General features: G+C 37.2%; 1 protein-coding gene across 10 annotated transcripts in view; it reads right to left on the bottom strand.

The window, feature by feature from the left end:
• Positions 1 to 15,401, bottom strand: part of LOC134205148 (calexcitin-1-like) — a 120,376-nt gene extending 104,975 nt beyond the window's left edge. The window contains exons 1-2 of one of the 10 annotated variants that reach the window (XM_062680108.1): positions 15,085 to 15,401; positions 14,579 to 14,904 (exon numbers count right to left, since the gene is read on the bottom strand). The gene's annotated coding sequence lies outside the window, so the exon portion shown is untranslated. Of the gene's footprint in view, positions 1 to 14,578; positions 15,023 to 15,084 lie in introns of those variants that run through there. The other 9 variants (XM_062680112.1, XM_062680109.1, XM_062680115.1 and 6 more) reach the window with 9 other exon arrangements.
• Between the last annotated feature and the right edge of the window lie 4,898 nt (positions 15,402 to 20,299).

The following is a 20,299-nucleotide window of genomic DNA, read 5'->3' as shown; positions in this document are numbered from 1 at the left end:
ATATGTATTTCCCACGGGACTATTTTGAATTTTCAGACGGAATTCACATGGAATTTGTTTCGGAGTTTTGAGGAAAATTTTTCGGAATTTACACTGGAGATGTTCTTTTATTTTACATTAACAATTTATAGCAAAATTTTTCAGAGTGAATTGTTCAAAAATCATTCTGAATGCCAGCACTTTATCAAGATTGTATGAAGTAATGGCAAAGTTTTTACAGGAAATTTCTTTACTAGATTTTTTCTGAATATCCACAAGAAATTCTTTTGAAGTTTCCTTTCTTAAGATTGTTTCTTGTATTATTGTTAAAACATGAACATTTTTCAAAATAGTAGCTGCAGTCCGCTGATGCAAAAGTATCGGCGGCGTGATGCCAAAAACCATCTGCGGCAGTGGCGTGGCGCGGCGGAATTTTTTTTTTTATATTTTTACTTTCTAAAACTTCTTTGTGGAAATTGAGACTGAATCGCCACCCGTTTATTTTTTTTATGGAAATATGATCTAATGCTAAGATGGTCAAATAACGCAGATATGCATCGGCGTTGCGACCGACGCTGCGTTACCGGTTTTTCTCGATGCACATCTACTTCTTCTTAACGCTGAGCTAAAAAGACGCTACGTGGGCATCGGCCTTAAGATGTGCTTTGCGTTTAATGATTTAATGATTTGTATTTTTTACACCGCTATTGCTATTCACCAAAAGCTTTTCGTGTTAAAAAATGCCACGTGGCTCGAGATCAGTACCCCCCTACCCCCATGTGGCTTATCGTGGTCATTTTCCAAACCCTCTCCCCCCATATATGACCACGTGGTTTCTGGATGGCCCCTAACTTTCCCTGGATAAGCAAACCAAATTCTCTCTGGACTAATTCTATTCTTCTTTATCCATCACCGCCGCCATCGCTACTTCAGCGATCATCGGCCTCTAGCAGTGAGCTTCGAGCGATGCGATAGGCGATCGCAATCGTAACCAATACCATTGCAGCTGACCATCATCAAAAAAAAGTTATCACCGAAATTCATTTAGCTGAGTCAATCGGTATTTAACACTATGGGTCTCCGGACCTTCTATAAAAGTCTGTTTTGGAGCGGACATATAGCCTACGAATACTTAGTATAGGGTAAATGTCTGATTTTGGAACCCTTGAGGAAGTGCTTTCTATTATCTGCTTAAATACTTTCTCGTTTTTATTATCTGCTTACATACTTTCGATACAAGCGAAAATCTCAATATTTTAATGATAAAGTTCTTATTTATGAAATATAGGGTAAGACGGTATAATATGCCCCCCCTAAGGCAAAACCTTGATAACTTTTTACTTTTCATCGCAATTCATGCAAACTTTGTGTTATTTGGTAGTCCAGGAAGTCGCAAATGCATTGCCCGTGAGTAGTCATATAAAAATACTACAGATAACACGTAATAATGCTTTTTTGAAAAGTCGTGAAAAACTGGATTTCAAAAAGTGCCTGGGCAATACGCCCCACCTTAGCCAAAGACGTTCCATTGCCCTTCATTCGTATTTTATCAATCCCATAATAAAAAGGTTAGAAATCCTTATGTGCTTGACATTGAAAACCCAACATAAGTCCATTTAATCAGGTTTGTATTACATTTCAATAATTTCCATATAATTTGGAAGCAACTGCTGCAAGCTCGCCGCGCTTGTGTCCAGTTGGTAAGGGCATATCGTCCTGCCTACACTGGGGCGTTTTGCCCAGTAAAACATATTTTCGAAAATCGTTACGTTTTTGAAGATGGAAGCAATTTTATATCATATTAACCACTGAGAAAAGTTATTTTGTTGCCCAACTGAGTGTTCCCGTGCAAGTTTTGCGGACAGTATGCTAGCGTCGCTCCAGAATGTTGATCAAACAAACATGAAAAGTTACATCAAAACTGTCACTTTTTGCATTTTGCTATTATTTTCATTATGTAACACAAAAATCCTTTCACATTCACATAGTATACGATGGTTTTACAAATATTTATAGGTACCCACTGATTTTGACCCGTAGTTCGTTATAGTTTTCTAGAAATCAAAGGGGGGCGTTTTGGCCAGGTGGGGCGCATTATACCGTCTTACCCTAAATTTGAGACGAGCTTTAGTTATTGATAAATCGGTGAAATTTCGAAATTTCTAAAAAAATTCTTTGAGCAATGCAACACATTTTGGACCCTCAAAGGAACATATTTTGGACAACCTTGATTAAGTCTCAACCTTTAGTCACAACCTTAATAAAGACAAATTTTCAATTTAATCTGGTCAATCGAACAGAAACAACGTCACTTGCCTTAAGACGACTTTGTACAATCCCATTTAATTCCACAACTTAATTGTACCTTGACAGATAAGTATTTCGACCTCAACAGTAAGGTCGTCTTCAGTGTCTCGTACTTGACTCGACTGGTGTCAAGACACTGTAGACTACCGTACTGTTGAGGTCGAAATACATATCTGTCAAGGTACAATTAAGTGGTGGAATTAAATGGGATTGTAAAAACTTGTCTTATGGCAAGTGAAGACATTCCACTGAAAAGCTCAAAATAATTTTCTTAAGAAACAACGTTTTATCTTTCGATTGGGGCCTCTTCCCCTAGTAGTTACCTTTAAGACTCAAATCCTGACCATGACTCAAGTTCCGAACATTCTTACCGCACTACAAACACTATCTACATGTAGGTTGCTGGCCTTTGCTCCACAACGGCTACTTCCATAGGAATTGCTAACGGCCCGATAAGGCAGAATGAATAGAGCAAACGAGCTAATCAACCTTTCGCGCCACGAAGTGAGCGACATTTTTTTAACACACCAAAGACCGTTTTCCCGTTTAAGCGGAACGATTCGATTCACCGAAAATGTTCGTGAATGAACATCCTCTGCCCCTGTTGTTGAACGACAGTGGCGAATCTCATAATTTGTTTAGGAGGTGGGCATCGATTTCTATTTTGATTAAAACATATCTTGTTAACACCAATGAGCTGTAAATAATTACGTTGTGCCGTCGTCGAGTATAAACGCCTCTTCATACCGTTTTGCTGGTTGCTATTCAACCTAATTCAGTGCAGTGTTAAATTGTGCATTATCTGTGACGACCGCTTCCTATGGGATTTTCTGTCACAAGGTGCTATTGATATCTTCGTATATGATGCCTTAACGTGCGAACTGTGAACATCGTATAAAAGGGAGCTTCGTATGTAAGAGGGGAAGCATTAATTTCGTCACGAAAAATGTATCTATCTTCAACATACGCTCAGACCTTCTCAATTTTTTCGTACGATTCTATTGAAAAACGAATGGATCGTCACACTCATCGAACCCTCCCCTTAAAGCGCCACGTGATTTGTTGTTTCCAAGGTAGGCCATGTTTAACAGATTGAAACGTCGAATAGGTACGCTGGATTTTAGTATTTTTTACACACTAAGCTATATGTTTCCCCAAACCCGATTTTCAGACGGGTGCGTCACCTCCAATTAGGGTCTCGCCGACATTTATCACCAACGCAAACGCACGGTTCGTGGTTGCAAACAATCCCATTTGATTTTGCCGTGACAGCTGTTCGTGGTTGCAAACAAACTGAGTAAAAGTGTGAGTGAAATGTGCGTGTGCGCACATGCTCGCAGAAAGCCTAATTGGCGCCTGTTGCGGATTTCATGTTTGCGCTCCGTTTCTCCCACGGGGATGACAAGCTACGCCATCTTTGTCACATCTTTTCTGAATAACCAATACGAGTGCACTGCGAATGCAACATAAACAATTGCGACGGTGAAAATGATATAAAACGAACAAAGGCATAGACAGTACCTTGTGCAACTAGCATTCTAAATAATTGAGCAAATATGTTGAACATTCTTAAGTTTGAAGCATGGAATCGAGTGTAAAATTATTTTAATTTATAATTCGTTAATTTTTTCTCTATTTTCTCATTATTGTATAATGTTGCATTATTGAGTGGTATGGGCGTTTTGCATCATATTCTCCTGTAAAAACGAAAACATTCAAAACTCACGCACATACTATTGCAAAATAAATCAGTATTGGGGTAATTTGACACTGGGGGATAAATTTATCCCCCAAAATAGAGCGAACAGGCAAACCTGTCAAAATCCATAGTAAAAAAATTGGATGTCGTTCCTCTGGTTTCTCCAGAACATCCCTCAAATATTCGAAGTAGATAACATCAGAAGATAATCGTTTGTCGACCATTACAATTTTATTATACACACCCTCAACCAATTTCTTCGCAACAGGTTGCATTCAACGCAGTATCTTGGACCATTAATTCAATAGGAAATTGGCTGGATCGGACTTTGGGCTTGGAATTTAAGGCTAAAATACTTTTTCTCATAGAAAAGCGCGTAAAAAAGTCTAGCTCATTTTTTTTGCACTTACCCTTAACACATTGCACAATATAATAATGGAAGAAGTGCCGGTTAAAAGACGGAGAAGTCATGCTGTATCGAAAAATCCAATTTGGTTTACAAGAGATATTAGAAATCTTAAAAATCGCAAGCAGAAAGCACATAAAAACTACAAGAAGCATAATCTTCAACATTATTTAGAGGAGTATCTTAATATTTGTGATCAACTGAAATGTGCTATAAATATCGCATACAATGAATATAATTTAAAAACTGAACGTGAAATCACGACAAGTCCAAAACATTTTTCAGCTATGTGAACACTAAATTAAAATCAGCCAATTTTCCATCGAAACTTTATTTAGATGGTAGAACAGGTAATGGTCCAGAGGAAATATGTAATTTGTTTGCCGATTTCTTTAAAGAAGTATACACTACCCACTCAGAAGATGATCGAGATCGCGACTTTTTCGATTTTTATCCTGAGTTTTCAAATGACGTTTGCGTCAACCATCTGAATGTACACGAAATTTGTGATGCCCTGAAACATCTAGATGGGTCTAAGAGCTCCGGACCCGATGGAATACCTCCAGTGTTTATTAAGACTCTAGCAATTGAACTTACTGCTCCATTATTCTGGATTTTCAACATGTCACTGGAATCAGGATGTTTTCCGCTAATATGGAAAAAATCATTTTTAGTTCCAATTTTTAAATCTGGTATAAAATCCAATGTTCGTAACTTTCGTGGTATTGCTCTTATATCTTGCATACCGAAATTGTTCGAAGCACTTGTTAATGAAAAAATATTTGTTCAAATTAAAAATCGAATCACATCTAAGCAACACGGTTTCTTTAAAGGTCGTTCGACAGCCACAAATCTAACAGAATTCGTTAATTATTCTTTGGATGCAATGGATAGTGGTCACCATGTAGAAGCCTTGTACACAGATTTTAGCAAAGCTTTTGATCGCGTTGATTTACCCATGCTTTTGTTCAAACTGCAGAAGATGGGAATTCAACCAAAACTTCTTCATTGGCTTGAATCGTATCTAACAAGTCGGGTTCAAATTGTAAGATTCAAAGGAAAATTATCAACCCCAATACAAGCCTCTTCTGGAGTTCCTCAAGGATCTCATTTAGGTCCGTTACTTTTTATTTTATTTGTAAATGACCTCCCTCTTGTGCTTCATAAATTGAATGTCTTAATTTATGCAGATGACATGAAACTTTTCCTAAAAATCAAAACTGTCGAGGATATCGATACATTCAAAGATGAAATATTGGTATTCCATACATGGTGTAAAAAAAGTCTTCTACAGTTGAATATAAAAAATGCAACTCAATAACCTTCAGCAGAAAACGAAACATACTCAACGCAAATATTAGTTTTGATGATCAGAACGTCGTAAGAAGCAATAGAGTAAGAGATTTGGGAGTAATATTGATTCAAAACTAACTTTCATCGATCATTATAACTTAATTGTAAGCAAATCCAACAACATGTTAGGTTTTATAAAACGATTCTGTTACAATTTCCCGGACCCATACACAATAAAAACACTATATACAGCTTATGTAAGGCCAATCTTAGAATATTGCAGCATAGTTTGGTCCCCATTTTCAGCTATTCATGGCAACAGAATTGAGTCAGTTCAAAAACAATTTTATTATATGCACTACGAAAGTTAGGGTGGACCGAATTTCCATTGCCACCATATGTAGCTCGTTGTAAGCTCATCAATATTCATTCACTAAAAGTGCGTCGAGATTTAGCAATGGTAACTTTTATAAACAATATTGTTTCAAACAGAATTGACTCAACGGAGATATTATCAAAACTTAATTTTTATGTTCCATTACGATCGTTACGACATCGTCAAATATTCTCCGTAAATTATCATCGAACAAACTTTGCAAAAAATGGCCCAATGAATCAAATGATGATCACTTATAATAAACATTGTGACACTATTGACTTATCGATGTCCAAAGCTGAACAGATCTTCTCTCGTATTATAAGCTAATGACACTTTACAATAAGTTTAAACAGTATCAACATTATTTAATGTTATTTAGAATAGTTAAGAATACAAATGTAAATAGGTCTACAATTATGATTGACGACAATAAATAAATAAATAAATAACCGATTTCTTCGCAACAGATTGCATTCGACACAAAATTCGGTCCATTGAGAATTTTGGGCCGAATCGAACTTTGGGCTCAGAAGTTATAATAAAAATACTATTTTTTTTAACGCACGAGAAAGGCACCATCACCGCTAGGTGGTATAATCTGGAGTTTTTCGATGCCATTCGTAGGGGAAGAGGTTCGGTTGTGGGCACCGTTCGGTTAAGGGCACCGTTTGGTTCCCAGCCAACACAAAGTCGCATATGCTAGCGAATAAGTGTACAAGGGGGCCCTCCTTAGCCGTGCGGTAAGACGCACGGCTACAAAGCAAGACCATGCTGAGGGTGACTGGGTTCGATTCCCGGTGCCGGTCTAGGCAATTTTCGGATTGGAAATTGTCTCGACTTCCCTGGGCATAAAAGTATCATCGTGTTAGCCTCATGATATACGAATGCAAAAAGAAACCTCGCAGTTAATAACTGTGGAAGTGCTTAATGAACACTAAGCTGCGAGGCTGTCCCAGTGTGGGGATGTAATGCCAATAAGAAGAAGAAGAAGTGTACAAGGTGGAGGTGATATAGGCGCATTCCTCAATTTGACTGCATGCAAAGTGCACCTATATGGCCTCTACTTTGTACACTTATTTGCTATGATATACGATCTTGTGTTTGCTGGGTTGTGCTCATAACCCTACGTATTATTTGACAGATAAAAGATGTTGTCATGCTGACAGCCGTCATTTGTTTGCTAGCTTAACAGGTTGTTTTCTGCTCAATATCAAACTAAATAGACATCTTTACTTTGAACTAAGAACAATGTCATAAGTTAAAGTGATTTAATTGTTTTAAGGCTCAATAACAATTGTCATCAAAATTTCAGAGCGAATTTTTTTTTCACGTTCCAAAAAGGCTGCGTAATTCGGTTGTGGGTACCCTTTTTGGTTAGGTTATGGGCACCCTTAATTAATTGACAAATCAATCAACATCGCTTTGTTTTTTGTCATGTCTAGTTTTTTACACCTACTTTTTGGAACTTAGCGTTCTCCGATTCAGACCAGACTATAGAATTTAAATGAATGACCAAAATATTTTTTTTTAAGGAACGAGCAGGGCACCATTATCGCTAGGGTGATTATTCGGTTTTTTCTGTGATGCATATCTTCTTCTTCTTATTGGCATTACATCCCCCACTGGGACATTGCCGCCTCACTGTGTGTTCATTTAGCACTTCCACAGTTATTAACTGCGAAGTTTTTAAGTCTAGTTACCATTTTTGCATTCGTATATCATGGGGCTAATACGATGTTCCTTTTATGCCCAGGGAAGTCGAGACCATTTCCAAACCAAAAATTGGTGCACCGGGAATCGAAGCCAGTCACTCTCAGCATGGTCAGCCGCGCATCTTACCGGTAGGCTAAGGAGGGCCCCTCTTTATGCATATAAATAAATGCAATAAACGTAAATAAACGAAAAAATGAATTATATTCACCTAAAGTACAATTTTAGACCTTTCTTATGTGATTGTTTTCAATGTCCTCACTAATGCACGAGAAAGGCATCGTCACTGCTAGGTGGATTGATCTGAGTTTTTTATTGCTTCCTTGCTATTAGAATAATAAAACTATTTCTTTTCTTTAAATGTGGTTTTCATTATTTCTTTTTTTACCAAGTTTGCAAGGGTACCCACAACCGAACTACAAATTTGAAATCCCCTGTCATAAGACGAGTTTATACAATCCCATTGAATTCCACCACTAAATTGTATCTTGACAGATACGTATTTCGACCTCAACAGTAAGGCCGTCTTCAGTGTCTCGTACTTGACTCGACTTGAAGAAAATGATCGCAGCTTACACTATTTATACTATGCGTAGGTATAATAATTTATCTAGGTACTTATCTTACTACGGTGCCTATTTCTACTCGCTTGATGCGCTTAATGCTTAGGTATAAACTTGAAGAGCCAGGAGCTACCATTTCCTTGATCTTTATTCAACAACCGCGTTTGTACCTGTCGGTATTGAATGATTTTCCTGATATACATGTTCAGCTACCTTAGACCTAAACTCATAATTTAATCCCTTATCAGTTTCCCTCTTAGCCTTACTTACTTCTGCAATATGTTCTTTGAACCTTACATCTAACGATCTTTTTGTTTGACCTACATATACTTTATCACACTGTGAATAATTAATTTGATAAACCCCGGCCTTATTTAACATTTCTACTATATCCTGTGGAGCCCCACAGTGTCTTCAGTTGATTGCTTCTGCTGGAGAATACTAAATCGATGCCGAATTTGCTCAGTCGATGGCGTAGCTGGAGGGTGATGTGTCGATCATAGGGGACCGATACCCTCTTCAGCGGTTCATCGATCGATGTCAATGTTGTCAGTTCGTTTTCCGTAGGTTCCTCTGCTTCTTGTTGATGATTGCTTGTATTGTTCTTTCCTTGTATCCGTTTATCCTCGCTGTTTCCAAGATGTGTTGTAGCTCCTTCGTTTTTCGTTCTTCGCTCAGGGGAATCGTCTGCATCCTGTGGATCATGTGATGAAAAGCTGCCATTTTGTGCTGATACGATGGTGGGGTGCAGATGGCGGACGGTACGTGGAGGAGGCGAATGAACCACGAATTGCATCAGCTGTTGGGAGAACCATCCATCGTTCACACCGCGAAAATCGGACGACTGCGATGGGCCGGGCACGTAGCCAGAATGTCGGACAGTAACCCGGTGAAAATGGTTCTCGACAACGATCCGACGGGCACAAGAAGGCGAGGTGCGCAGCGGGCAAGGTGGATCGATCAGGTGGAAGATGACTTGCGGACCCTCCGTAGACTGCGTGGTTGGCGACGTGTAGCCATGGACCGAGCCGAATGGAGAAGACTCTTATATACCGCACAGGCCACTTCGGCCTTAGTCTGAATAAATAATAATAATAATTGTGCTGATACGAATGATTTGATGTGTATGGGATGACTCTCATGGTGTTGGTGGGTTTCCTGTAGATTTCGAAGTCTAATGTTGCATTTGTTCCCTTAATAACCAGTAGATCCTAGAAAGGTAATTTACCTTCCTTTTCCTCCTCGTGGGTGAATTTGACCAGCTACGCCATCGACTGAGGAAATTCGGCATCGATTTAGTATTCTCCAGCAGAAGCAATCAACTGAAGACACTGTTGGGCTCCATAGGATAGAGTAGAAATGTTAAATAAGGCCGGGGTTTATCAAATTAATTGTTCACAGTGTGATAAAGTATATGTAGGTCAAACAAAAAGATCGTTAGATGTAAGGTTCAAAGAACATATTGCAGAAGTAAGTAAGGCTAAGAGGGAAACTGATAAGGGATTAAATTATGAGTTTAGGTCTAAGGTAGCTGAACATGTATATCAGGAAAATCATTCAATTACGACATCAAACATTAAAATTTTAAGAAATGTCTCTTCTCCGTGGAAACTTGATGTTGCTGAGAGCTTGGAAATCTACCGACAGGTACAAACGCGGTTGTTGAATAAAGATCAAGGAAATGGTAGCTCCTGGTTCTTTAAGTTTATACCTAAGCATTAAGCGCATCAAGCAAGTAGAAATAAGCACCGTAGTAAGATAAGTACCTAGATAAATTATTACACCTACGCATAGTATAAATAGTGTAAGCTGCGATCATTTTCTTCAAGTCGAGTCAAGTACGAGACACTGAAGACGGCCTTACTGTTGAGTTCGAAATACGTATCTGTCAAGATACAATTAAGTGGTGGAATTCAATGGGATTGTATAAACTCGTCTTATGACTGAAAAAGCATTAGTTTATGAACTCGAACAAGTGATTTTGTTTTTCATGTATTGCTTTTCTCACTGAAGAATATACTACCGTGCAAATTTGTTGAAACACCAAAACAAATGCTCACACGTCCAATTGCATAGAAATTGGCGAAAGCACGATCCAAAACCTCATTCTTGCACCTTTATTCACATCTCAAAAAGCTCTTTCTTGCAGTGGAGACGTCATCCATATATGGAGAAACTGGTGGGAGCATATGGTCCAATGCACTGAATGAACACAATGACGTTTGAGACGGGCGCTGTTTACTAAAAATGAACACTTGCATGAACTCGATGAATGAAAAAGTATTCATTCTTAGTAAACAGCGCCCGTCTCAAACGTCAATGATGAACTCGGTGCATTGGACCATTATGGTGGGACAATAGACGAATTTCGCGCCAACTCGACCAGTGGTTGGCAGCACCATCTCAGAATCGAATGAATCTTGGTGGATATAAAGATATGCTATTTCTATGCCACTCTGCATAATTAGTTTTTCAAAAATTGTCAACATTTGATGAGGGCCTAATTTTTTTCCATTGATTTTTTTTAAATCGATGTAACTCTAAAATGACAAGACCTACAAAAAAGTGTTGTATGACGGACTGTCGTGAAATTCCCTGAAGTTTTTTGGAAAAATATCCAAAAAATAAAAAACTGATTTCTACACTGAAAAAAAATAGTTTAAAAAATTAAAATCGATATTACAAAAAAAACTCATCTCAGAAATCGATGAAATTTTTTCTGCAGATAGGTATTTTAATTATCTAACTTTTCTGGGAATAATGTTCCTGTGACATATTTAAGGAAAAAAAAGTTTTTCCAACAAAAACTTTTTTCATGTCCATACTGCCCCTATTCGCATAAGCGTCCCATGGCAGTTTTCATCAACTTGAGAAATATGCCGTTGAATTTTTCAAACTTGTTTAACATGAAGAAATTCAAAAAAATCTAATAAATTGATAAAACCAGCAATCTATCTGAAAATTTGGCATAATATTCTTTACCTGTATGCATTGCTATGGAACTATTAAATGGACCATAATTATATTTATTTTTTCTGCAAAAGTATATCAAAATCTGGAATGTGACTATTATGCAAATAAATAGCAAGATGGGACAACACAAATGGGTTTTGTTTTTCAAATTTATAGAACAAAGCCTATTATTTCATAAGTTTTTCTAAAAGATAAGTTCATTTTAAGCTTATTTCTGAAATAAAATCAAAATCTTCGAAAATCGACATGGGACTCTTATGCGAATCGCGGCAGCATATTGAGTGAAAATTTTTCAGCATGTTTTATGCCTACAGCGCCCATTTGTTTAGGAAGCAATTTAGCATAATGTAACATTAATGTGCACCAACATTTGAATATGGCGTATATTTTCCTAGATTTCTTATAACAAATTACCAGATTTACAAAATTGTGATGTTTGATGGATTATTGTTAATTTGTCAAAAAATCTGAAACATAAAAGAGCGTTTCGATCGCCGAGAAAATATATTAATGGATGTAAAGATTAAAATTGGTTTATCAAAAAAAGATGGAACTCGATTTTTTTATCAGATAAACATTTTGATTCCAAACTGTTAAGCGGATTAACGGATAAACGCACATTCAAAAACACACTTTCACAAATACGCAGTCCTTCACTTTGCTGGTGCGTATATACCACCAGCGAATTAGTTTTTTTTTTCAATAATTGATGCCGATACACCTTTCAGATTTCTGAAGCGAGTGCAATTTGGATTTCCGATATTAGGAAATTATTGGTACTTGATTTATCCATTTTGAGACTTTTTAAACTATATAGTTTATATACAGTAGACCTCTTCATGTTTTCAAAAAGTATCAAATATTCAACCAGTCAGCCTAGAATAACAATTCTTATGCTAAAATAAGCCTCCTGTCAAATTTTCAGCTAATTCGGATAAATTTTCGAGGTGGCTCAAGCCGATTTAGTGTTTTTGGGGTATTTACAATTTTGAAAAAAAAATCTAACAAGAGATATTAACGCCTAAAACTATCGCAACAACCACTATACGAAAGCTTCTGGTATGCTCTACAAGTCTTGTGAACATTGCAATTCGTTTCGTTCACGTTTTGACCATGTTAAAGTGATTTTCGAGTGCAATTTGGATTTCCAATATTTGCACAACATTTTAGGAATTTATTGACAGTTGATTTATCCATTTTGAATTTTAAACGTAATAAAACTTCACAACTGATATATTCTTATTGAAAACAGTCTTTTCACAGCAAGACTTTTAAACTCTAGACCAACATTGAGAATAACTGAGAATAACAATGACTGGGTACAATTAAATATCATTTCAGTTTTGTTTCCAATGTTGCCCGTTTTCAAAGCAATTATTTGCTTTTTTGTGTGAACCCAATTGTTTTTAAGTTACTTCGATACAAAAAGTCAAAGAAAATGTAAACCCTTTTCAAATGTTGGTCCATATCAATGTTAGATTATGCTAAATTTCTTCCTAAACAAATGTTTATACGTCCAAAATGTGTCGTTGATTGTTGATAGGCTGTTGAACCTATAATTCTCGCGTGATTTTTGAAAACGTCGTAAGTCCAAATGAGATACTCTTTTTCATTACGCTCTCTTTTGCTAATATCTAGGCTAGTTTAAAATTTGTTGCAATATTTTCAACTCAGCACCCTAGACAAAGCTATTTTCTTCAGGTCGGTGCTGGAAAATCCAATGTAAATGTCAGTATTGCTTTGTAATAATCGAAAGAGAAAGTAAACAAAGAGAGCCTCTCTTTTGGACTTACGACGTTTTCAAAATTCACGCGAGAATTGGCGTTGTAGGCATAAAACACGCTTATAAATTCTCACTCAATATGAACATGAAAAAAGTTTTTGTTAGAAAAACTTTTTTTTCTTAAATATGTCACAGGAACATTATCAGGGAATTTCACGACAGTCCGCCATACAACACTTTTTTGTAGGTCTTGTAATTTGTGACTCTAAAATTAAAAAAAAATCAACGAGAACAATTAGGCCCTCATCAAATGTTACTCTTGACAATTTTTGAAAAACTAAGTATGCAGAGTGGCTTAGAAATACCATATCTTTATGTCCACCAAGTTTCATTCGATTCTGAGATGGTGCTGCCAGCCCCATAGAAGGGTTGACGCATAATTCGTCAATATTTTTGCATGGGAGTCGAACACGGCGCAAAATTCGCAATACCTGGCTAAAAAAAAAATCTTGTTCAATATGAAATTTGAATTATTGTATTAGAGGATATCAACAGAACAATTAATATTCACTAATTCATTTTTATTGTAATGTGTTTATGATGCTCAGCACATAATAATCAAAGCCAAATAGGTGTAAGTAACAAAAAGCTTAATTCGAGAAATGTTTATTTTATGAACATTGTTTTGATTTCATGTCAATTGTACGGAAGTAAAATAATTGATCACATTTATTATAATCGACGTAGAAGCCAAAATGATTATATTTTACCGCAAACCTCAGAAACCATGAAGCATTTTAACTGCAGCATACACAAATAAAAAAAAACTTAAAAATTATTCTTGTAATACCTATTTAAAATATAATCGGTGATTGAAAATAACCTCGATATGATAGATGCGTAACATACATAGGGGAAAGTAGGGCAAGGTCGTCAAAATGATGAAAATGATACTCACTGATGCTACAATCGTTGTTGGCGTTATTACCCCATATGGCACATTTTCCCTAATTATTAATTTTAGCTGTAATCTACACACTTAAATCATTTCACAGATTTCGGTGAATTTTGCTTCAATTCACCGAAATCTCAACAGCAGATTTGTTCGGTAATTATTTCACCGATTTTCTGCGGTATTTTCCATTGTTCAACTGTCAAAACTACCAAAAAATCTGTAAAATTTTTACCGAACAGTTCTGCTGTTGAGATTTCGGTGAAATTTCACAGAAATCTGCGATTTATTTTAAGTGTGTAGATTACGTAGATTCGTTTGATAAAAAAGGGGACCTGAATGAGTATATAGTTTTATGAAATTTGCTAGCATATTTAGTATACGTTGAATCAATTTAAGAAATAATGTACTCGATATCATTGCCACACTTTTATACACTAAACAAAGAAACAAATTAATCATAGTATTTGTTTAAATGATATTTGATACTACAAGGGTTATAATAACAAAACCTCAAAATAAATAAATGTTTTATCTAAAGTAAAATTTGTATCTAGTAAAGTATAATTTAAATCTAGAACAGAATTCACTTACCAAATTAAACAGCGAGATGAATCCTACACTTCTATTCCAAATAGATATCGTCCGAAAAAATCAGTAGACCTGCTTCACTTCCAACGATTTTCCTTTTATTCGTTTTGTATTCACTTATCGCACTTTTTGTGCAAACGCCGTCTCACGTTTTGAATTTATCTTCCCACGATCACACCGCTTGAACTCACTGGATAATTTATACGACTTCCTTATCGCTTGCAAAAATGTTTTTCGCTTTCGACACGACAGGAGAAATTCAAATTAGTTAATTATGTTCCGTTTTAGCTAAGAAAACAATTATTTCCACTAGGCCACCTGAGATAGGTCTGAAAAAATTGAAAAGATTTGTTCTTCTAATGATAACACCAGTGGAAATGTCTTCAGAATAACAATCCTTCCGCCTCGACGAGCAACGATTGAATGGTATTCTAACGGCATGGAACGCTACTTGTATGTTCCCTTTCCTCGGAAACAGGACTTAACACCCCCCTGGAACCCACTATCACCCGCTATCGCTTCGAAGTGCCACGTGGAACAAACCAGAAACTGGAACAATCACTGTACCACAAACCGTCACTCGTCGTCACGCCAACTCCCACTCTAGAGACGAGGATATTGGAATCCTTTCGGCCAATCCCGCACAACAATGAAGAAGACACAAATGACACCGGACTGATTGATGCCGCCAATCAAACTCTGCTGATAATTTGCTTTAAGTTTCAAACGAATTTTCTAATTCAGCAGAACTAGGAAAAAAAAATGACAATAAACGTTGATAAGAGATTTCACGAAGTTTAACCGAGATGCACCAAACGGTACGCCAGACACAAATCGAATGCAGTCCTGTTCTGGCATGGGAAATGCTTTTATAGGAGCCTATATCATACGGCTGGCTACCGATGATTATGCTGCAGCTCCAGGTTCTGACGATGACGATGATGATAAAAGTACCCTCTTCTATTTAGGCGCGCCAGCTGAACAATTCAGCACAGACATGCCACAACAGCATCCATTGATACCTACATACATTCACCCACCGTACACGGGCGGATGCATCTGAAAGCTTCCACCCTATCTCTGACCAGCAACGACCGGTTGAGGAAAGCTCCCAAACAGCTGTAGCGCGTGCAGCGGGGCTCGTTCACCGAAATTCGCGCGGTTTGGAACTCATTCTCCTGGAGGGAACATAAACACGACATCAGTGAGAGAAAAACACATGTGCACTGAGGCTCCCGCTCCGGTTGGGCGCCAACCCGAAGATTAGTGGGTTAAGGAAGTCCTCTCCTGAAGCCGAAGTTATTGCATTTCCTTGCGTGGAGAACGTTTTTGGGGAGTATCTTTTCTTCGGTTTCTCACAGTAAATGATGTAATGTAAAACTTGTCTCACCTGTTCCACATTCTATGCATGATTATTTGAATTAGGTGGCAATGAATGTAGCATCTCATTAAAAGGGTTCCTAGGAACAAAATATGATATACATACTCAAACTGTCTCAGTATCAGGCACTTCGTAAACCATTGTCGATATCAGAGAAACTGTCCTCTTTGTTTTTTTTTACCCTCCGCTGACCTAGGGACTTCTCTGGTAGTGGACACTTACTACAAATTAAACTAATATCAAAACGCGGATAATTAATATAGGTACAAACAAAATAATTATTCGGAAAATCCCAGTGGAACTTTAGTTCCTTTTAAGGGATTTGCAATTAGCAAACACAAATAAAATTAATGAAAGGATGATATCGTTCGTGGCTTTCAGTAAGTTTATTAACTATAAATAATTCAAGTCGGGAAAAACTAGCAGCAAAACTTGAAAAAACCTACCATAGCAAATAGTTGACACAACTAAAGAATAAATTCGATTACGTTCCTTCTTATATGTTGTTTTAATTTAGATTCAAATATAATATAATTCGAGATGGCTTTCGTTTCGTCAAGTTTCTTTAAAAGTATTTCATGGTTGATAGTGTCAAAAGCTTTTTTCAGGTCAATGAATAATCCCCCAACTATCTTTTTCCGGTCAATTTCAGTTATTAGTTCATCCATGAGCTCTGTAATAGCAATTTATAGCATTAACTGTCCCACATCCCGGAAGCCATACTGGTGTTTATATAACACATTGTTAAAAAAAAGTAAAAAAGTTCACTAAACGATCAGTTAGGAGTTTTTCTAATACCTTATTGATAACTGATAAAGTTGCGATGGGTCGATAATTAGAAGGGTCAAAGACATCACCACATTTGAAAACTGAGGATACCTTAGCTATTTTCAGAATATTAGGATATGAACCAGTAATTATTATTTGGTTGAAGACTTTACATAAAATGTTGGAAAAAGGGATTATGTAAGCTTTCAATAAGTAGGCTGGGAGACAATCTTGTCCACTACTTTTAGTAACGTCTAGTTGGCTTATTAACGTGCAAACTTCGCTTTGATTGGCGAGACGCAAGAAAATAGAGTTTTTTTTTAAATCTTTATTATCATGATTTTTTATAGAAAATAGAGTTGCTAACACTTTTAACACATGTTCAAATAATCAAAGTTCTTTTTTGGTAGCTTTTTTTTGCTAATTCGTTACCAATGCTGGAGAAAAATATATTAAATACCTCTGCAATGTCCTCATTTGAGTCTAACAACTGTCGCTCCATAGCTTTATTTGTTCACAAGCTTTGGACCGACCAAAAATTTCGTTCAATTTTTTCCACATATTGGAGTTATTTGAGGTTTTGAGTATATTCTCGTAATAATTACGTTTACTTCGTTTTTTGACATTTTTCCTTTTTTTTGCAATATGATTTACCATCTCTTTTACGCAAATATCGTTAGGATTGCTTTTAAGTTTATTAAGATATTTGTTTTTTATTTGTACTAGTCGCCAAAGGCTATAGGTCATCTACGGGCAATGTTCATTTTTTTTTTCAAGTTCGTTTATTTGGTACGCTCAGGCGTGTATAACACTTTACGGAGCCACGTTTCTTTGTGATATGTACAATCAACATATTCTTATTATTAAATTAGTAAGAGAGGGAAATAAGCCAACATACTCGTGGTGACTCGAGGTTAGGTTTACAATGTTTAAGGATGGATGGGGATTAGGATTCGGGAATCAGGGAATCAGGGAATCATCATAATCAAGGAATTTCAGCAGCTCATCCGGTCATTTGGCGTCGGGGACGATGAGGTATGTCATCGTGCTCGAAGAATGGTTCGACTGGGAGCATCTTCCGGATGGCCAGAGCTACGGTGCTCTACGGGACAGAAAGACAGAGACAAACAAAAAAAAAGCTTTGAAAAAAAAGAAAAAAAAACAAAAGTATTAGACTTTTATGTCAGAGGAACAAAGAAAACTATAGATGGCTTGCATATAGACCACATCACGGTTCCCCAAAACACCTCTTATCTCCTGGAAGGGTTGTTTACCTCGGGCCACAAGGGTATCCAATAATTGCTCTCTGGAGACGTCGTTTTCCGAGCAGAACCAAACTACGTGATCGATGTCATCATAACCGGCTCCGCACCTACATAAGTTGCTGTCGACCAGGTTTATTCTGTACCAGAGGCGCATCCACGTTCCGAGTCGTGGGTAGGACAAATAGGAAATGCGATTTGGGCAACAGTTCTGGTATTAACAGTAGCATTAAGCGATTCGCAGGCGTTACAAGACTATTGTGTCACTTACATCCGTTAACACAAATAATAATTTTGGACTGATCACTGGAAGCAAGGCACTCTTCAACAGTCGAGATCTTCTATGGCCCCGTTCTTGTGAATGCTGGAGGGAAAAGAATGGTTAGTTTCGATTGGGACAGCTATACTTAATAAAGGAGCAGAGAACTCTACGTCCTCCCATCAGTGCCACGGGAGGTTTTGGAACTGTTAGTGTGAAAGCTGTAACGGTAGGAATCGTTTTGGGAGAACGTGAAACACAGAAAGAACGAACCCATGATCTCGATAGCCGAAACGATAGCCGCTAGACCACCGATCATGTCTCCGATTTGGGCAACAGATCTGATAGAGAAATCAATGCAAATTTTATCTATACTGCCGCTGAAAGCATAACTGTGCCATGATGATATGAAATCCATTTCAAAATGAAATAGTTAAGCTTGCAATATAATCAATTCTCAAAAAAAATCAGAACTTGAAAAGATCATGCAGACTGAATATTTATATAATTTGATAAAATTTCCTCGATTTTTAGGAGAAATATTACTTTTCCCTAAAATTTGTTGTAATATATTTACTCTGGAAGCGGGTCACAAATACTTAAAAAAAATCAATGGTTCCAATCAATTATTTCTAACTACTAGGATTTCATATTACCTCCAGGATTTAACGATCCAAAGCAAACTACCAAAAAATCGCATGATTGTCAAAGAATCTGTTTTCGGAGCTCAGAACCCTTTGAGAGCGATCTTCGGTATGTTTCTGGTTCCTCAGATTTCAATAGATCTTTTGAGGTTTGAAGAAGACTTTTTCCGTGGGCTTTTAATAATCCATTCAATCGTGCTTTATCATAACTTCTAAAATATTGAATAACCCGCATTTGCAGATTTCAACAACTTTTATTTCACCTCTGTAAAACCTAGTCATCTTTAAGCGCTTTAGAGATTTTAAAGTGCCTGAAATCCTTAACAACATCAGTAGTCTATTGCTGTAGGATCCCAAAAACATCTATGATTATTGTGCTGAGTCTGACTTTAAAATCATCTTCTGCTAACACACAAATTCTTGTTATCCAATGACTTCATATGTTCTTATCACAATCATGGGTAGGACAATGCTTTGACTGTCCCACCCAGGAAAATTCATGCGTAGGACATGTCTTACCTGTCCCACCCACTCCCGGCGCCACTGAGATGTGCGTTTAGTGAATAGTGATTAGACATAAGTCTCGACATCACGCGAATGAAGCCTCGACTTAAGTCCTCACCTCTGAACCACGCTCGCCCAGAAACTTTTTGAATTATGGAAAATAGCCACCGTCCAAGTTCGTTGTGTGTCCAATTTATTTGCCAACTTTGAAAAGTACTCTGACGGACTAATGGGAAGAACTCGTTACTCGAGGATTGTCTATCATAAACTTCACCTTCCTGTGCGCCCACCTTTGCCAGCGAGTCTGCCTTCTCATTGCTGTAGATTGAGCAGTGAGATGGGACCCAAACAAAGGTAATCTTGAATGATCTTTCGACCAAAACACGCATCTGCTCTCTTATGTTTGTAAGAAAGTAAGATGCGTGCTTAACAGGTTTCATCGACCGGAGTGCCTCGATAGAACTAAGACTATCCGAGAAGATGAAATAATGGTCTACGGGCTTATTGGAAATTATCCCCAAAGCGAAGTTAATTGCTGCCAGCTCAGCAACATAAACCGAACACGGTTCCTGAAGTTTTCGGAAGGTGGTTGAAGTTACATTGAAAACATCGAAGCCAGTGGATCCGTTAATGCGAGAGCCATCAGTGAAATATATGTTGTTGCAATTGACATGTTCATATTTTTCAGAAAAAATGGAGGGAATAGAAAGATTTCGAAGGTGATCTGGTATTCCTTGAATAGCATGTTTCATGGACACATGGTATTCAATTGAGAAACTGTCGTTGGTGAAGTCAACTCGAGGGGGAGTATAACATGGAAGACAAAGATCTGACGATATGTAGTTGAGATAAACTCTTAAGAATCTTGACCGATGAACCAGTTCAAGCATATTATCGAAGTTGTGT

This window comes from Armigeres subalbatus, chromosome 1, assembly GCF_024139115.2.
Source record: "Armigeres subalbatus isolate Guangzhou_Male chromosome 1, GZ_Asu_2, whole genome shotgun sequence".
NCBI lineage: Eukaryota > Metazoa > Arthropoda > Insecta > Diptera > Culicidae > Armigeres > Armigeres subalbatus.
Note: the sequence above shows the minus strand (reverse complement) of the source record. Positions and strands in the feature narration are given on the sequence as shown.